Source organism: Emydura macquarii, unplaced genomic scaffold (assembly GCF_026122565.2).
Source record: "Emydura macquarii macquarii isolate MOO-44397 ecotype Brisbane River unplaced genomic scaffold, CSIRO-AGI_Emac_v2 contig_499, whole genome shotgun sequence".
NCBI lineage: Eukaryota > Metazoa > Chordata > Testudines > Chelidae > Emydura > Emydura macquarii.
The window spans coordinates 11923473-11941000 of record NW_027130636.1 but is presented as its reverse complement, the minus strand read 5'-3'; positions in this window follow the sequence as shown (position 1 = coordinate 11941000).

Genomic DNA, 17528 nt, shown 5'->3' with positions numbered 1-17528 from the left:
AATTAGTGGGTAGAAATCTGGAATGACTGCTTCCCTAATTCATGGACCTGGATGCTAGAATAAACTTCTGTGTAAGCTTCTAATAAAGGGGCTTGTAGGAAGGCGCAGTGGCCTTCCTCTGAGCCTGGGCCCGTGGAAGGGCCACAAGCGCCCAATCCAGACGCTAGACTCGCCGGCAGCCCAGTCTTCCCGGCAACCAGGCAGCTGGGCCCCGATAGGTCCTGCCGGACGGCCAACCCAGCAGCAGGGAGGCGGAGCCTCAGGGAGGGCGGCAGCCATAAAGAGCAGGCCCTGCAGCTCAGAAGGGGGAAGGCTGCCGGTGGAGACAGATGCACTGCCTCGCTGGCTGCAGCCAGGGGCCAAACCACGCCAGACCTCCGCCTCAGGTAAACCTCTCCCGGCCTTGCGGCCCCCGGGGCGACCCCGGCGACCCGCCTCTAAGGCCTGAGTTGGGCCTCCGGGCCCCCTGGACTGGCCGAGGCCTACAGGCCCGAAGCGCTGGGCCCAGCCTCAGGCCCGCAGCGGCTGGGACGAGCCTCCTGAACCGGAGAGCTGGGAGTTCCGCCCAGAAGCTGGTCTGGACCTGGAGGAGCTGCCCGACGCCCAACCCCTGGAGGCAGGATCCGACCTGGAGGAGTTGCCGGAGGCTGAATCGTACCCCCAGCCCTGTGATCTGGAGGAGCTGCCCCTTGCTGAGGAGCTTCCCAGCCTGCCCCCCGTGGATGCAGAAGGACTGACTGGCCTACCCTGTGCGGTGTACCCCGACGACCCAGAGGAACCGACGGACTCAGGTACCGGGGAACCAGGGGAGGAAGGAGCCCAGGGACAGCCAGAGGCGTGGCTGTATTAGGGGTAATGCCCGCCGGCGTGTTGCGGCAGGAGCCCTGCCGACGGAGTGGCAACACCCGTGCCACTGCCAGGGCCCTGGGCTGGGACGCAGTGGAGTTGGGTGGGCCTGCGTCCCCCCTCCCCTCCCCCCTGATCCTTGCCAACCCCCGAAGAGTGATTAGCCTATACCGCCCGCTGGACTCAAGCTCACTACTCCTTGCTCGCCCGCCCTGCCCTGCCTGAGGGCCGGGGCGAAAGACTCCTTGCTCGCCCTGCCTGAGGGCCGGGGCGAAAGACCCCCTGCCCTGCCTGAGGGCCGGGGCGAAAGACTCCTTGCTCGCCCGCCCTGCCCTGCCTGAGGGCCGGGGCGAAAGACTCCTTGCTCGCCCGCCCTGCCCTGCCTGAGGGCCGGGGCGAAAGACTCCTTGCTCGCCCGCCCTGCCCTGCCTGAGGGCCGGGGCGAAAGACTGAAAAGCTAACTTTCCCCTATTGATCAGGAAGGCGCAGTGACCTTCCGCCGAGCCGGGGCCCGTGGAAGGGCCGCCAGGACTGGACCGGGCAGGGGCCCAGCCTACAGGGCTAAATCCTGGTCCAAGTGAAACCAGTGAGAGTTTTCCCATAGATAGGGAGAAGGATTGCCAAGATTTGAGCCAAAGTCATTTATTATTGCTTTTGTTATTAAAGTGTGATTATACCTTGAAAAAGAACTCTGTAAAAAATCAGATTGTTGGGCTCAATAGCTATAGTCTCTTAGTGACTTCCATATCTAACGCACTCAATTTACAAGTAAAAAGATAGTGTTTTTTCTGATTCCCAATCCTGCAAACACAACCTGGGCTCTGACTCAAACTGAATTCTTTCCTCCTCATTTATAATCACAAGTAATAGATGGTGCAACCTCATTATCAGTGTAATTGACAGGAAACTACTGAACACGTAATCCATCTCTCTCATTTACCTGTATCGGTTCTTCCATGGTAACAGGAGGAAAGAGCAATACAAACTAATTTTTGTCATTCAAGTAAGCGCACTTGCCTTTAAATACTCACAAGAAGCAGATCTGTTGAATACGAAGGTGCCATTTTTACACTGTCACTTCCCAAAATACAACTGCATCCCACTAACTTAAGCCCCTCCTCAGCAGATGCTTAACTTTCCATTAACTTCAATAGGTCTAGTCATGCTTAAAGTTAAATGTGCTTTTCTGATTTGTAGGATCAGCACCATAAGTTCTGCAGGGATTGGTTTTGGTCATGATGTGCTGATGCAGTGGTAGTCACACAATAATCAAAATAACACTTACTGACAGATATTACCACAATTATTTCCTGTTCAACAAAGAAATATTGCCACATCTTAAATACCACTGCACAATAACTGTTGGGAAATGTATTTAATGAAGTCCACTGCAAACATACTATGTTATGAATGTTTGAGAAGTACATTCTCTTGACTGTTAATCACTTTTTGTTGAAATCCAGGTCACTAGTATATGAACTCATTCGTTCTTAAAAAATCACTTTGTCCTGTGTGTTTTAATTGTAGTGAATTACCTAACTATGTAAAGGACATTACACTTGAATATGAAACATCATGCATGTATGGAAAAGTGTAGGTTAGCAACTTGACACAGTGCAATTTCTTTACTTTCTGCAAAGCAATAATTTCAGCTTGTTTCCCTTCAAATAGCTCCAAAATGATTTATTTTTTGATGACGGATGATAGGAATCCTGCTCAAGCATCCAAAGCATGACATTTTAATTAAAAATTTCTTTTCATTTTCATGTAGTGCAATGAGCTGACAAGATTGATCATTTGGTAATTGTTATCAGATAGCTACAGTGTATTAGTTTAATCTTTTAGATCCTAAAACTGATACTGTATTATTTGTTATTAAAAGTCATGGATGCCTTGCAACTGAGGCTGTATGTCAAAAGGAAAATAGGTATTGGGCCACAAAATGCCATCTTGAAGGCAAAACTAGTTCAAAAGTGAGCTGAAACCTTTTTAAACACAAACAGAATCATTATTTAAAATCTAAATCATGAAGGCCAAATCCTGGTCCCATTGAAGTCAATGGGGTTTTTGCTGTTGATTTGAATAGGCTAGTTCTGAGGCTAGTCTTAGCAGGTGTGACTCAGTGTAGTTCCATTGGTCACCTTTGACAGAGAATGTTGGTGGACTTAAAACGTGTAACCAAATATTTTATTTTGACATATTTAAAGATATTTTTCCCTGTGACTTCTCTCTGTTCTCTCATGAACTGATTCAGTCAATTTCTTTGGCATCCTCTCCCCAAGAGAGGTCTTACCCATTCCCAAGGAGGTTCTAAGTCCTCTTTCATCTGTTCCCTTTAGGATATATTGTGTCTTGCCCTACCCCAATGTGGGAGGATGGGAAAGAGGATGCAAGAGCCTTCCCTCACTGCTGCATCAAATGCACAACTACAGCACAACTGTAGCCACTCCTAGCTCCCATTGAAATCAGTGGGAGATAGGTGCTTGAATACCTTTGGATAGCTGGGTTATAATCTCTCTGTGATTTCTCCCTACCTCTCAGAAGAGTTGAAAAGACAGGTTAGTTACTGTAAAGGAGGTGATCAGATACTACACCTTTGGGGAGCTTGGTAAGTCTCTACATAGTTAAAATGAGGCACAGTATAAATGCTAAATAACTGAAAGTATTGCCATGGGCTTTGCCTCCCCCCACTGGTTGGGTTGCAGGTGGGAGGGTTTTAAGAGAGGTTGTGGGAATGGGAATTGAAGCAAAGCATGTGGGGCTGCCCATTGCCAGCTTTAGGGGAAGCCGATACTCCTGGGAGACCTCTGGCTGCATTAAAATTTGCTGGGGTTCTTAGACAGTGTGACTTCATCTCCATTCCCTTGGATACCCCAATGTTACAATGTCAGTTTGTTGGGTTTTTTTTACTTCAAGATGTCTTATTCTGGGGTAAAAGTACACAATGGATTCTCTAAGTGATTTTCCTGCTTGAATTTATTCTCATTTTCTTCCTTGCAAGCATCAGTATTATCTGAGGTCAATGTGTGTCAGTCTGACATAGTGTTTTATGGCAGGTTATCCCTGAGTATTTAACAAAATTGTTGCATCTCACATACACTGATGTAATTACACTTCTGTAATGAGAAGGCTGCCTATGGAAGCGTAATATTAGAAGCATTACCAAGTTCCTTAGCAGAACTAGCAAGCCAATGCAAGAGGAAAAAGAGAACCAAAGTGCTTTCAAAGAGACTTTTTACTGAAATTATTTACCTTCAAAAATGTACAAAATAAAAAAAAAGCAAAAGGATTATTCCTCCTCCAGAAAGTCAGGCAACTTTTTGTTTTAATCGGTTGCTGCCCTACAAACAGGATAAATGACTCTATATTAAAAACAAACATTAGGAGTATTTTATGTTCTTCCTCTGATCAACTTTCTAAGCCAAAAAGCCTCAGATTGTTTCTACCAGTCTCTGCAGCACAGAACACCTGGTGACCACTTGCTAGCTGAATATAATTAGCCTTCAATTATCACCAAGTATATTGTCACCTGTTCCTTCCCAAATCTCTGACACTTTTAGCTTTTCCAATTAGTGATGTTCTGATTCATCCCCCATTGGCAAAATATGAGGAAACAGCCCTGCAACTAAGGAATTATGATTTATTGAGAGCTAATGCTTACATTCTAAAGTAGACTAATGATACAGCTGAGACACACATGATACAGTTGACATACAATGGGTGGAAACTGGTTGTATCATAAAGTGGTAAAGTAACAAATTTAATAGCCTATTTATTCTATTGTACCCTTTGTCAGGATTAATGACAGATTTAAATAATATATATTGTGACTAGGGCTTTTCAGAACTTTTCCTTGAAATGGTTTTTTTGGTTTTGGGTTTTTTGGGTTTTTTTTGTTTTGTTTTTGTTTTTGCTACTTTTTTCCTCCAATGAACAACAGCTGCTTTCCATGGAAAATTTCAAGTTTCTTGTCAAACAAAAAGGTTTTTTTTCCTATGGAAATTTGATTTTGTCAAAAAAAAAACACCATTTTTCAAAAAAGCTCTAGTTGTGACGTGTAGTGCAAGATACTGGAGTTTTATACCACTGGAAAAGGGGGATTTCCTGCTTTCCAGATGAATGACACACACTTGCATACACACAAGGAAGGTCCCAAAACATCAGATTTTAGGTATTAAAAAGCTATCAGTCATAGGAAAAGGTTTTATTAAAAATTAGTTATAATTAGAGCTGGTTGAAATATTTGTGACTACACACTAGCCTTTGCATGGACCTGCTTAACAGTCATACCTTTTACGTACCCATAGGCTAAGGTTGTCTGACCCTTGTGTAGATGGTGGCGAGGAAGAGTGAAAGACCCCTTTCCTTCTAATTGTGCCTTCCCCCTGCAAGGATGAGGCACAGCTGCAGTCCCTTCATTCACATGAGCTTAGGGACAGTTCCTTCTGCTAGAACCTCCACCTCCTCCCCTTGCAAGACATTCCAAAGTGGGCAAAGAAGGCAGGGCCCTCCCAGTGGGCTGTGGAGAGCAGGCTGCAGCATTCCAAGTGTTAATGCTCCTCCTATGTAGAGCTTGTTGGGAATTATTTTGACTTTTTTTGTCAGAAAATTCCAGTTCACTGAAAGGGAAATGTTTCACAGAAATGGAGCAGTTTAGATGGGAAAAGTTTCTCAGGTCCAAGATGGAATTTTGGAGGATGATAGGTAGGAAAGGAAGTGAGTCCCCAGAATAGCCAACAGCACTGTATTTAGGACATTGTGCTGGGATGTGGGCAACCCATGTGTCTGTGCTCAGCCAATTTTGGAACAGGGATTTGGATCTGGGGCCTCTAAAACACAAGTGGAGGCAGTTTTGCCTAGTGAGTAGGACACAAAGTGGGAGTCAGGAAACCTGAATTCTAATTCCTGCACTACCACTAATTAGCTGTGTGATCTAGTACAAGTCACTTCAGCTTTCTGGGTCTCTCTCCCCTTCCACCATCTGTCTTGTTTGTTTACACTGTAAGATCTACAGGACAGACTCACACTTTCTGTGTGCACGCTACTTAACACAGTGGGACCCCTGATTCTGGTTGCGATCACTCAGCACCAGTGTAATACAGTCTATAATAAATGGCCTAACTCCTCACCCAAAAGTCAAATTGAATCAATTTAACACAACAGACACCTTCATGTGCTGGCAATAGCATTTCCCTGTGTGAACTGGAGGATGGTCCTGGTTGGTATCGTGAGAATTGGAGACCTTCTGGACTAAGGCTGGAGATACTGGGTTGAAATGTGATACTTGGCCAGTGCATCAGGTTGCCCATCTATGTGTCCCTTGCTGTGTGCTCTAGAAGATGAGGATAGCCTTGCCTCCTCTTTTTCTCAAGTGGGTCCTGTGAGAGGGCACTCCTCAGCCCTGGTCCACTGTAGATGTCTCCTTGAGCCCCCACCTCAACCCCCAGCTACCTCATGGATCACCTGAACAGGCTGAATGCCATCCAGCTGGTCTTTCTTTGAACCACACCCTGCAAAGATCTCCATATTTTCATGCTCCATATCATCCACTTCCTCGCCTCGTGTTCCACTTAAACACCAAGTGGCGAGATCTGCTGCCCCTGAAAAGGGGAGGGAACCCCAATAGGCCAGCTGTACTCTACTTGCCTCACATTTGGCAGCTCCTCCATGGAACTGAGAACATGGATATGTGTTTGGCATGATTGACAGAATCTCCTGACACCTGCCCACTTTTGCAGCAAGAAGAAGACCATAGAGCACATCTACACAGAGTGCTCCAGTCAGCAGCCCCTTTTTTGGCTCCTCCAGAACCTCCTGCTGAGGTTCTGGTCGCACTTTCCCCTGCATCACTTTATATTTGGACATCCCATCCATGCCCCACAAAGTCACAAGGTGGAAGCATGACGAAGGGATGCTCTGTGACTGTGGGGCCTGCATTGGTTCCTTTGTTGCTTCATGTTTCTGAGTAGTTTTTCTGGACTAATTTTATCTACTAATAGCATCTACTGTCTCCTTGGATACATTTGAGGAGCTGTGGGTGCTATACAGGTTCTGTGTTGGCATCATCCTCTGGATCCCTGGTTCTGGCCCTCTGGCTGTCACTCCTGTGTGTCTTACCCTTTCCTTGCACCGTTACCTTGTTGTGGTGGAGAAGCTTGTGTCTCCTAGTGATCCTGAGAAATATGTTGTCCGGAGTTCTGTATTCCTAGTCAGGTCCCCACTGGCAAAGAGTTCTGAGCTGAGGCTCCAGATGAAGCACAGTCCAAACTTCTCAAGAACCCAATAGCTGAACAAGCGTATTTGAGGACCTGTCAGTTCTCTGTGGCTGTGAAGGACGGAGACCTCCAGTTTTCTTAGACTTCCCTGCCACCGGGTTCAGGGCCCCTTCCTGTCATTTTGTGAGGTTGCTGCCTGTGCACCAGCTCACCCATATTAAATGATTTCACACATAGGCCTCTGCCAAGGGTGTTAACATCTCCCAATAACAAAGTCCTGGGGTGATGGATGAATAGTGGTGGGTACAGGAGCAGTGATCTCTGGGAGTCCCTAGTCACAAATCTGCACACAGGCAGCGGATATGTGTTGGTCATCTTGTGCTTGGAATTCTGAGACTGAAGCACAATTCAGCAGCTATGGCTACGATTAAGGATTCCTTTTCAGGATCCCCTCTGCTCACCCTGAATGGGGAAGGAGCTAGAAAAGGTGCCCCAAACATAGGCTGTATCAACTCCCCCCTCTTCCCCGCCCCACCTTAGCTGGATACCATATTCAGTGGGATCACTCTACCTATGGTCAGAACAGACGAAGCAAAGTAATGAAGTTTGCCACTTGGAATGTTAGCACTGTCCTGGATTCCCCGAACAGTGGCTATCCTGAAAGAAGCACTGCAAGCTAGTGAACTTCCAAGATATGACATCGATATTGCTGTCCTAAATGAAACCCGTTGGGCAGATGAAGGTCAATTGAAAGAAGATGGATAGAAAGGAAGGTCATTTGAAAAGAAGCATATTCATGTGGTTGGTTTTGCCATCAAGAACAAGATCGTTAGCCAACTTTTAGAACTCCTTATAGGTATTAACGAATGTCTCATGACTCGGCATCTTAACCTTAATAACAACCAGTATGTCACATTCATTAGTGTGTATGCTCTCACACTTGACGATGATGAAGACAACAAGGAACAGTTCTACTGTGCTCCTGATTCAGTCCTCTCTGCCACAGCCAAGGAAGACAAGCTTATCTTAATGGGTGACTTCAGTGCAATCAGCCATGCTAGAAACTACAAGGCACCAGGCCCAGATGGCATCCCTGTGGGAGATCTTCAGAGCTGGTAGAATAGCACTTGTGCAAAAACTTCATCAACTTCTGGTTAGAATTTGGGTTAATAAGGAAATTCTACCTAACCTAAAGAATGGTAACATTGTTGCCATTTTTAAGACAGGGGATAAGTCAGTCTGTGGGAATTACTGAGGTATTGCTCTCCTCTCCATTGCTGGGAAGATACTTGTTCACATTCTTTTGAACAGTCTCCTCCCTCTTGTCGGAGACATCCTCCCAGAATCTCGATGTGGTTTCAGACCATCTCAAGGCACCACCAACATGATCTTTGTTACATGAGAGATCCAAGAGAAGTGTAGAGAACAACACAAGCCATTGTTTATGGCATTTGATAACCTAACTAAAGCTTTTGATTCCATCAGTTGGGAAGTGTTATGGAAGGTGCTGTCTAGGTTTGGCTGTCCATTGAAGTTCATTTGTGTTCTCAGGCTACTTCATGATGGAATCACGGCCATAGTCCTCTGTAATAGGTTAGAGATGGACCCTTTCACCATCCATACTGATATTAAGCAGGGTTGTGTTATTGTCCCAACCCTTTTTTCCATCTATCTTGCTGTAACTTTGATTCTTATTTGTGGCCACTTTTCCTCTGGAGTTGAGATTGAGTATCAAATGGATGGCCAGTTTTTCAATCTGCAGTATCTCCATTCTAAAATTAAGATTACCAAAATGGTTATTATTGACCTCAGTGTGCTGATAACAGTGCTATCTTTGCACACATCGAGACTGACTTGCAATCCACTCTAGATCTCTTCTCAGGCACCTATTATAGCCTAAGACTCTCCCTCAACATTGGAAAGACTAAAGTGCTCCACCAGACTGCCCAGGCACAAGTTGCCCCACTTCTCCTACAAATTGTCATTGGTGGTGAACCCCTGGAAAACACTGAGCATTTCCTTACCTTGGTAGCCACCTCTCCCAGACAGCCAATATTGATGTGCAGATTGAACATAGGATCCATTGTGCCAGCACATCCTTTGGAAAGTTGCTCCGTCGTGTCTTTATTGACAGGGATCTGTAGATGGTAACTAAGGTCCTGGTTTACAATGCAGTATTCATCCCCACTCTTCTTTATGGGTGGAAGATATGGGTGACATATCAAAGCCATCTTAAGCATCTAGAATGGTACCAACAGTGCTGCCTTAGGAAGATTCTCCATATCAGATGGGAAGATCGTTGCACCAATGCCAGCTTTCTCTCTGTAGCTAACCTCACCAATGTTGAGGCGAAGATTATGAAACATCAACTTTGCTGGGCTAAGTGTGGATGTTGTGTATGGATGGCTGATACTCGTTTTCTGAAGCAAGTCCTCTTTTCTCAACTTAGTCATGGTAAGAAGACCCATGGAGGACAGAGGAAACACTACAAGGACTGCTTGAAAGTATGTTTTAAGAAGGGAGGCATTGACCCCACGAATTGGAAAGAGCTGGCTGGCAATAGACTGCAGTGGCATCACATCATACATCAAACCTCAGCCCATTTTGAAAAGAATTGCCCTGCTCAACAGGCAGAGAAGGAAGGAAAGTTTACAGCCTCCTGGCCAGCAGTTGTGCTGTCTCCAAGCAACCACCTGTCACATAGGTGGAAAAACATGTAGAGCACGAATTGGACTCCTTAGCCATCTCAAGTCTCTTTAATGATTTTCCCACTGGCAGACATCATCCTCGTATCAAGGGATAGCTACTGAAGACCTCTTTTTGTCTCCTGAGTTCAGTTGTGTTCTGGGCTTTGTGGTCCTCCCCCCTCATTTGAGTGGGTGAGACTTTAGTTTTGGGCAGGCCCAAGCCTGCCCAACCCACTACCGGCAATAGATAAATCCCAGATAAGTTTCCTAAGCATAGGGCATAGCATAGAGTCAGTCTCAGTTGCTTCTGTTGGCACTCATCTAGTTTGTATAAATAATTATTCATGGAGCCAGAGGAAGACTGACTCTATAGTCCTATGGTTCAGGCACTTGGCTGCACACTGTGGAAGGGTGAATTAGTCTCTCTTCTCACATTTTTAATGGAAAAAATCCAAAAGGTCTCAGTTTCATTCCACTATGGAATGAAACCAAATGTTGAAACCTTTTCCCTCAAAATGGAATTCTTGTTTTTTGGTCAACTCTACTCCTGAGATCTCATAAAATTAGGGTAAAAAATGCAAATCCAAAACCACCCTGATGGTCTCAATGGAAATGCATGAGGCACTGCTCAAGGCATGTGACTGAGGAAGAGCTGAGCGGCCTCAAAGCAGGACATGAAACTTGGGAGGTCAGCAAACCAGCCGTGTTGCTGCTGTGTACCTCACCATTTGGCTGGCCAGTATATACACAGTGTGACCTATAGGACACATCACCCTATGATCACAGCATACAAACAGAGAAGATAGATAAATGTAAGAAAGGTTGCAACCTAATGCTACTTTTAGTCTTAAAATCCAGAATGATAGCACAAGGTAACATCAAACAAGGAGATAAAGCATGCATTTCTTTAAGGCAGAGATGCATAACTCACTCTCCCTGGTACTAGGCTTGCTTTTTCCACAGTACCTCTGATTACATGCTTCACTACAGAGCCCCTGAGCCAGTAAGTAGGACCAGCAACCTCCCCCCAACCCTTAAACTAATAGATTACAATTCCAGCCCAGTTCTCCGTGCACCACAAGCCTGATAATGTAACCCTAAATGTATCATTTTCAAGTGCTCCATTAACCAAAATGGATGCAGCTTTCTGTCAAATAAATTTGACAGCAAGGAATAGGATGTGATCTGAGTATGAGGTGGGCAAAAATATCCAGCCTTGAGCTGGATTAGTTTAGACTTTTCAAATAATGCAGTCTCTTCCACACTCTCAAAGAACCCATATCTGGCTCTCCAGAGCAAGGCCCAGAACAGATTAAGGGTAAAGAATCTCATTATATGAATCTTCTATCCCTGATTGACTATCTAAAAATGGTCCTTGTAAAAATGTAAAGCAAAACACTTCTGTAGGCAGGCTGAATTCCTGCTGGATTACTCAGTGATATACAGACATCTATTCTACAGCCTTCCATAGCCTCTAAAGACTCTTGCAGTACATAATTCACCACAACAGACCCACTGAGTTCAGAGAAAGCTGAGATAAGGCTTTTGTTATAAATACCTTTAATGTATTGAGCTAACTGAGAGAAGTAGCAGTTCATTTGTATGGACGGATAAATCCAAGTTTGTGACTGTCAGACCTGGATTTAACGATAGAGGGATAGCAGGCAAATGAAGTAGCGAGCCATTGGGCGGCACCTGTTAAATTTGTTCACTAGAGGATGATTACTCAGGCGAGGTTGTGAGGGGAAAACTCTGTACAGGAAACCCAGGGAGTTTCCCCAGATTGTTTGATTTGTTAATGGGTTCTTTTATCCCCATCCCTAATGGCATGGGCACGCTTTTATCCTTTAGTAGCAGAAAATCCCCTGATGATGATCAGGCCATGCAGGACTTGCTCCCTGCTCCTGCTTCCCTAGTAGCATGACTTCAATGTTGCTGTGATCTCAGGGCTTCCCCTACCAGTGGATCCCGACACACCCTCCCTCAAGCATCAGTGGAGTTCTGTTATTTTCATAGCATATAAACAGACATTCAATAAAAAACATAATATCCCTTTTGAAATGTGGCAATCTAACATTACTTTCCTATTACTTTTACACAGCAGACCAGTGACAGAGCTGAGAATAGAATCCAGGTCTCTTGAGTCTCATAGTACACTTGGTAACACTGCTTAAATATATGCACCTTTACTAATAGTCTTGTTTACTTTTTCTTTTTCCCTTAACTTGGCCCTGAAAATCAATGATGTTTATGGTTTGAAATGTATGTATCAAACACTTCTGCAGGGGGATATATGTGGCTATTTTACTTTCAGGGGTTTGTTTGTTTGTTTTTAATCTATTTTCACAGGAATTTTAAAGTGATGGACACATTTCCATTGGTTTAGGGTTTAATATAATCTTATTTTTAGAAAGATTACATGTCATTTGAAATTTTTAGCCACAAAAGTCTACTTGGCATTTTTGAACTGAGATTTTTTTTCCCTAAAAACTTATAACTTGCTTAAATTTGGGCAGATTTTCTCAGAGATGACAAAAGGCACTTTGCAGGCAAAGGCCATCCCATTGGAGTAGGGATGAAATTTGGCAGAGCGTAAAAGTGTTGGAGCTGTTCAGAGAAAAGCTCACCAGGTTTTTTTTGTTTACTATATAGGAAAAAAAAACAAACCCTTTTCCTTCCACCTCATTTCTTGGGAATGGCTGAAATCTTCCAGAAATATTTAGCCTGAGGCAGACACCTGACGTGAAATTTCAGCCCAAAAGATTCAAGCTTGGCAAAGTTTTTTTAATAAGCAATTGAATGCAGGTCGTACAAGGGACATGTCAGGTAATCAGCTCACATGTTCACTAGCTGCACTTGTATTAATAAATATATTTTTAATGGCTAGTTTGAACAATTTTTGATTTTAGTAACCCATTTAAGCTATTTGCCAAATTCATGAAGTGGTTTTTGGATATTAGTTATAATGTCCCTGGGAAATTCTTGTATTTTATCTCATGTTATGTTTACATAGTAGTATCTAGCAATGCAATTCTAATAAAAAAAAGTTATGGACTCTGCAATAAAAGTCCATTAAGAAAAGATATTTTACAATAATAAAATATAGCAAATAAATCATGTAAACATAAATGCAGAGCTACAGTCTGTTTGCTCCTACATAGGAAAATACAATACAAGTAGCATCAACTCTGCCTGGAATACTAGGTGTAAGTCTGAGCATCACACTACCTGAAATATAACAATAAATTGCAGGGAGTTGAGGGCTACAGAAATTACATGGCAACTGGAGGGATTTATTTTTAAGTGAAGATTAGAAAACTATGGGACTTTTCCTGTGTGATGCTAAACACCTGCAACTCCCATTGTTTTTTTGTTTTTACTTGGAGCTGATATCAAGGTGGAGCTCTGAATATGTATAATTTTAGTCAAGAAACAACAAAGGGAGGACACAACTGCCTACAAACATTGGAAGGATGTAAACACCAAAGAGAGAAAGGAATTATTTATCATCACTTACATTTATATTGTGGTCATGCCTACAAGCCACAATTAGGTTGAGCCCCATTGGGCTAGGTTCTGTACAAACATATAGATAATGATCGTCCCTGCCCCAAGGAGCTTGTGCTCTTGTGTGAAAACGGGGAATAGTTAGAAACAATGAGATGAAAACTGAGAAAGGGAAAAATTAGACTGAATATCAGAAAAAACTTTCTAATAGTGAGGTATATTAGGCAGTGAGAGTTCCCAAAGAAGTGGTGGAAGTACCACTAGCTGGGACTTGTAAAACTAAACTGTACAAAACAGTAGACAATGAATTATAGGGAATAATGCTGCATGGGCATGAGAACGTTTACAGAATATTTCCTCTTTGGTTTGGGTAGATGTCCCTGTCCTGTCCTTACTGTTAACTTTAATGTAGCAACATACTTCCTAACTATTCTTACGGACCATATTCTACTACCTGTGACAAGCCCAAGCAACTAGACTTGGTGAAGGTGCAGGGTAGGGTCCTGTTGCAGTCCAGATAAGGAAAAGGATGGGACTTTTCCCCTCAAGCCATGGAGATAGACTTCAACACATACAGCTATGTAGCTTTTGATCTGCCAGCCCACTTCTTCCCCCAGATCTGACCTTTGCTGTAATAATACCTAGCTCCTAGATAAAATGCTTCATCAGTAGATTTCAAAGTACTTTACAAAAGTGCTGTGTGACTATCTCCATTTTACAGATGAGGAAACTCAGCTGTGAAGTGAGTTTTCCAAGGTGTCACAGTGGCAGAATTAGGAATGGAACCAAAGTCTTCTGAGTCCTGGTCCAGTACTCTGTCCACTAGGCAACACTGCCTCTCCATATAGAGCAGAAAGAGTGTGGAACAGTGGACCCTCTGCTTGGAATCCTCACAGCAGAACTTTACTACTTCTGTCATCTATTAGCTCTTCCACCTCAGAGGGAATGCTGAAATTTGATTTGGTCCTGCATGTGTATCCATAAACCTTACCTATAGTTTGAACTCCCCGAAAATATTTCTGAGTTTAGTCCCCTACATAATTCCTAGTTTCTTTTTAAATTGGAAGTTGTGTTTTCTCAATTACATAGAATTTGTGCTTCAATCATCTCGTTATTCTCCTAGTTTCAAAATTCATAGAGAAATTTGCATCCTTCCGTACCATCTTTTTGCTATATATGTGTTAAGCAACCCTTCAGCGTAACAGCTTGAATGTCAGTAACTCTCCCACAAATCCGTCAATCTTTTTAATAGAGTTCACTGATTCCGCCCCCCCACAATAGTAACTAACACGACTCTATAAATTCTTGGGAATGTTGTCAGGCTGCAAATAATCATTTCCTAGATGTGCACTTGCATTTATAAAGGTGTTAGTTGCTCAGGGAGTTTCCTGCTATTCAGCATCAGCAGCTCATGGCAGGAAGACCACCTTTTAGCATATCCGGAATCAAGTTACTGTTTCTGCTGCTGCATGGCTGTTCGGCTACTTCAAAACGTAAAGACCAAGTTTTTAAAACTGTCCTAAAAAATCTGAACCACACACCCTCACACATGGGAAGCCATTTTATTGCAAACCTATCAAGTGAGGTGAGCTGAAAAATGTTATATTTTTCTGTGAAAATTTGTTTACTAAAAGCGATTTTTGTCATCGTCATCAACATTTTCCTTTGAAATTTTTCAGGTGCTTGTCAAAAAGTGATGACTGGAAATTTTCAGCCAGCTCTGCTGTCATCTCAGTTTTGCACGTGAAAAAAATCTGGCTGATTTGTGTGGGCAAATCTTACTGTGGAGGCAAAGAAAAACATTTATGCAAAGTCACCTGCTTAAATTCTAGGGTGAATAGGTCTAGAAGCAGGATGTGGGCCTTTGGAAAATCTGACGATCCAGAGAAGAAATTTACCTTGAAACACTTTTTTGAAGCTTGGACGAAGAGGTAAGGTATTAAGGCAGAACTTCTAGCTGCTCAGAGAACTGTCCTTAAGTAAAAGTAGAGTAAGCTGTGACTTGTGACCTTGTATTTTTGGGTGTCTAGGAGAGACTTGCAAATTACATGCTGATTTGAAGTACTATGATAGGACTTACTAACTGATTTTTCTTTGGAAGAACACTAGTTCTTGGAGCCTTGATCAAATGCTTGGTCAACTAGACATACACTCATACATTGTTTCCACCTGAACATCTATTCTCTTTTAAAAAAGCCTACTAGCAGGTAAAAAAGAGTTTCTAAACTCCAACAAAAAGTCATGAATTATCTATGAGAAAGAAGTGCATCTCAGGATTTCTATGGGTAAAAAGCCAGTGAAAAAAAGCTTACACTGTTTATTGAAGGAGTTTTGTATCAGTGTTCCATCATTATTCCTGGGATTGGTGTCAAGATAAATGGCCTATAGTTGTCTTGGTGAGCCAGTTTAAATATTCATTCTTTCAGTCCTCTGGCACATTCCCAATTTTCCAAGACTTACTAAAAATTAACATCACTAGTACAGAGAGCTCCTCCACCAACTCTGAAAATTCTTGGCAGCAAGTTATTGTAACCTGCTAAGTTTTAAAAAAAATTATCTTTGATACATGCTGTTTAACAACCTCCGCAGTTACCATTAGAAAAAGTATTTTCTGCTCATCATGTTATATGAACGCATTGTTCAGCTTGGTTCCATTTACAGAAAATAAATATTTATTTAACACTTCCGCCATTCTGTCTAATGACAATTTTACTATCTCCAGCTATTAATGGATCTATACAATTATTAGGTCTCCTTTTCCTGATGTATTAAAAAAAATCCTAATAGCTATTAACCATCTATATTTCATTGATACCTGTAGCTTCTTATGATTGCCTGCATTTCTTAACTTTTTATTTTTATGTATTACAGTCAAATGCCTCTCTTCCAATTGTTGTGTAATAATTTTAGTTTTACTGAAGCTCTCACATCCCCTCTTTGCCTGGATGATTTTTTAACTAAAGTACATTTTTATTAAATAATTTAGGTTTTTCAAGCATCTAGCATATATTCTTAATCAATTCCCAGTTTTCACTTTTTCTCTTAATCAGTGTTGATAATTCTAGTTTTGAGGTGTTTCCCTTGAACTGTGGTGTGTGCATGCACGCATCGTATTTTGTTGGGACTGTATTCTGTTTGCATAAACAATGATGTAATCCCAGGTCACAATCACTTGAATGTAGGCAACTTCTGAATTTTAGTTCAGTAATCAAGTAATCTTTATTTATTAGCATGAGAGCTAATATGGACTCCCCCTACATTGGGTGCAATATCTGTATTAGAAAATTACTGGAGATGATCAAAGGCACAAGTGGCAGTTAGACACTTAATGCCGTTGACTTTATAGCAATTAGGCCTGGTCTACACTAAAGAGTTAGGTTGACCCAGTTTCATCACTGAGGCTATGTCTACACCAACGGTGGCAAATTTGCCGCCGTCAGATCGACTTGTCAGGATCAACTGAGCAGTCAGTGAAGACCCACTCAGTCGATCCAGAAATGGACATATTAAGACCACCTCCTCAAGTAGCGCAGTACATTGAAGACGGAGCGCAGAACAGAAGCACAGAAGTCGATGGGAGTTACGCAAGTTTTTTGCGTAGTTCAGCAAACTCCGGTCGATTGCTGCCGAATCTCCAATGTAAGTGTAGACAAGCCCTGAGAGATGTGAACAATTCCCATCCGCACCTCCCTGAGCCAACCTAACCCCAGTGCAGACAGCACTAGCTACCACCTTTCGAGAGGTGGATTACCTACAGAGATGGAAGAATGCCTCCCATCAGCATAGGAATTGTCTATACTGAAGTGCTGCTGTAGCATTTCAAATGTAGACAAGCTTTTAGTTGTGCCTGGAGAGTTATGCAGAAGTTGGGGTAATAGAATCCTTTCCTACTCCTGGCTGCAATGTGGCAGTAGAGATACCCTACTGTAGTCTTGAGTTGCAATAGCATCCATGGGAACTTTGGTTTCTCCAACGGATATGGGGAGTCACAGATTAGTTGGCCATATGCCCTCGATCCCACCCTATCTTCCAGAGGCCTTGTAGACTAGAAGAGATACAAATACCATTAAGTGTAGTTCTGTGTAGACTGCTGTTCATCACACTTACAAAGTGGGGATGGGTGGGGAGACTTTGTGAATAGACAAACCGTAAAACTATAAACATGTTACTGAACTCCCCAGATTTATTTTATTTAAAATGGGTGTGAATTGATTCAGGCCAGCTGTTTCCTCTAGGGTGACCAGATGTCCTGATTTTATAGAGATAGTCCCGA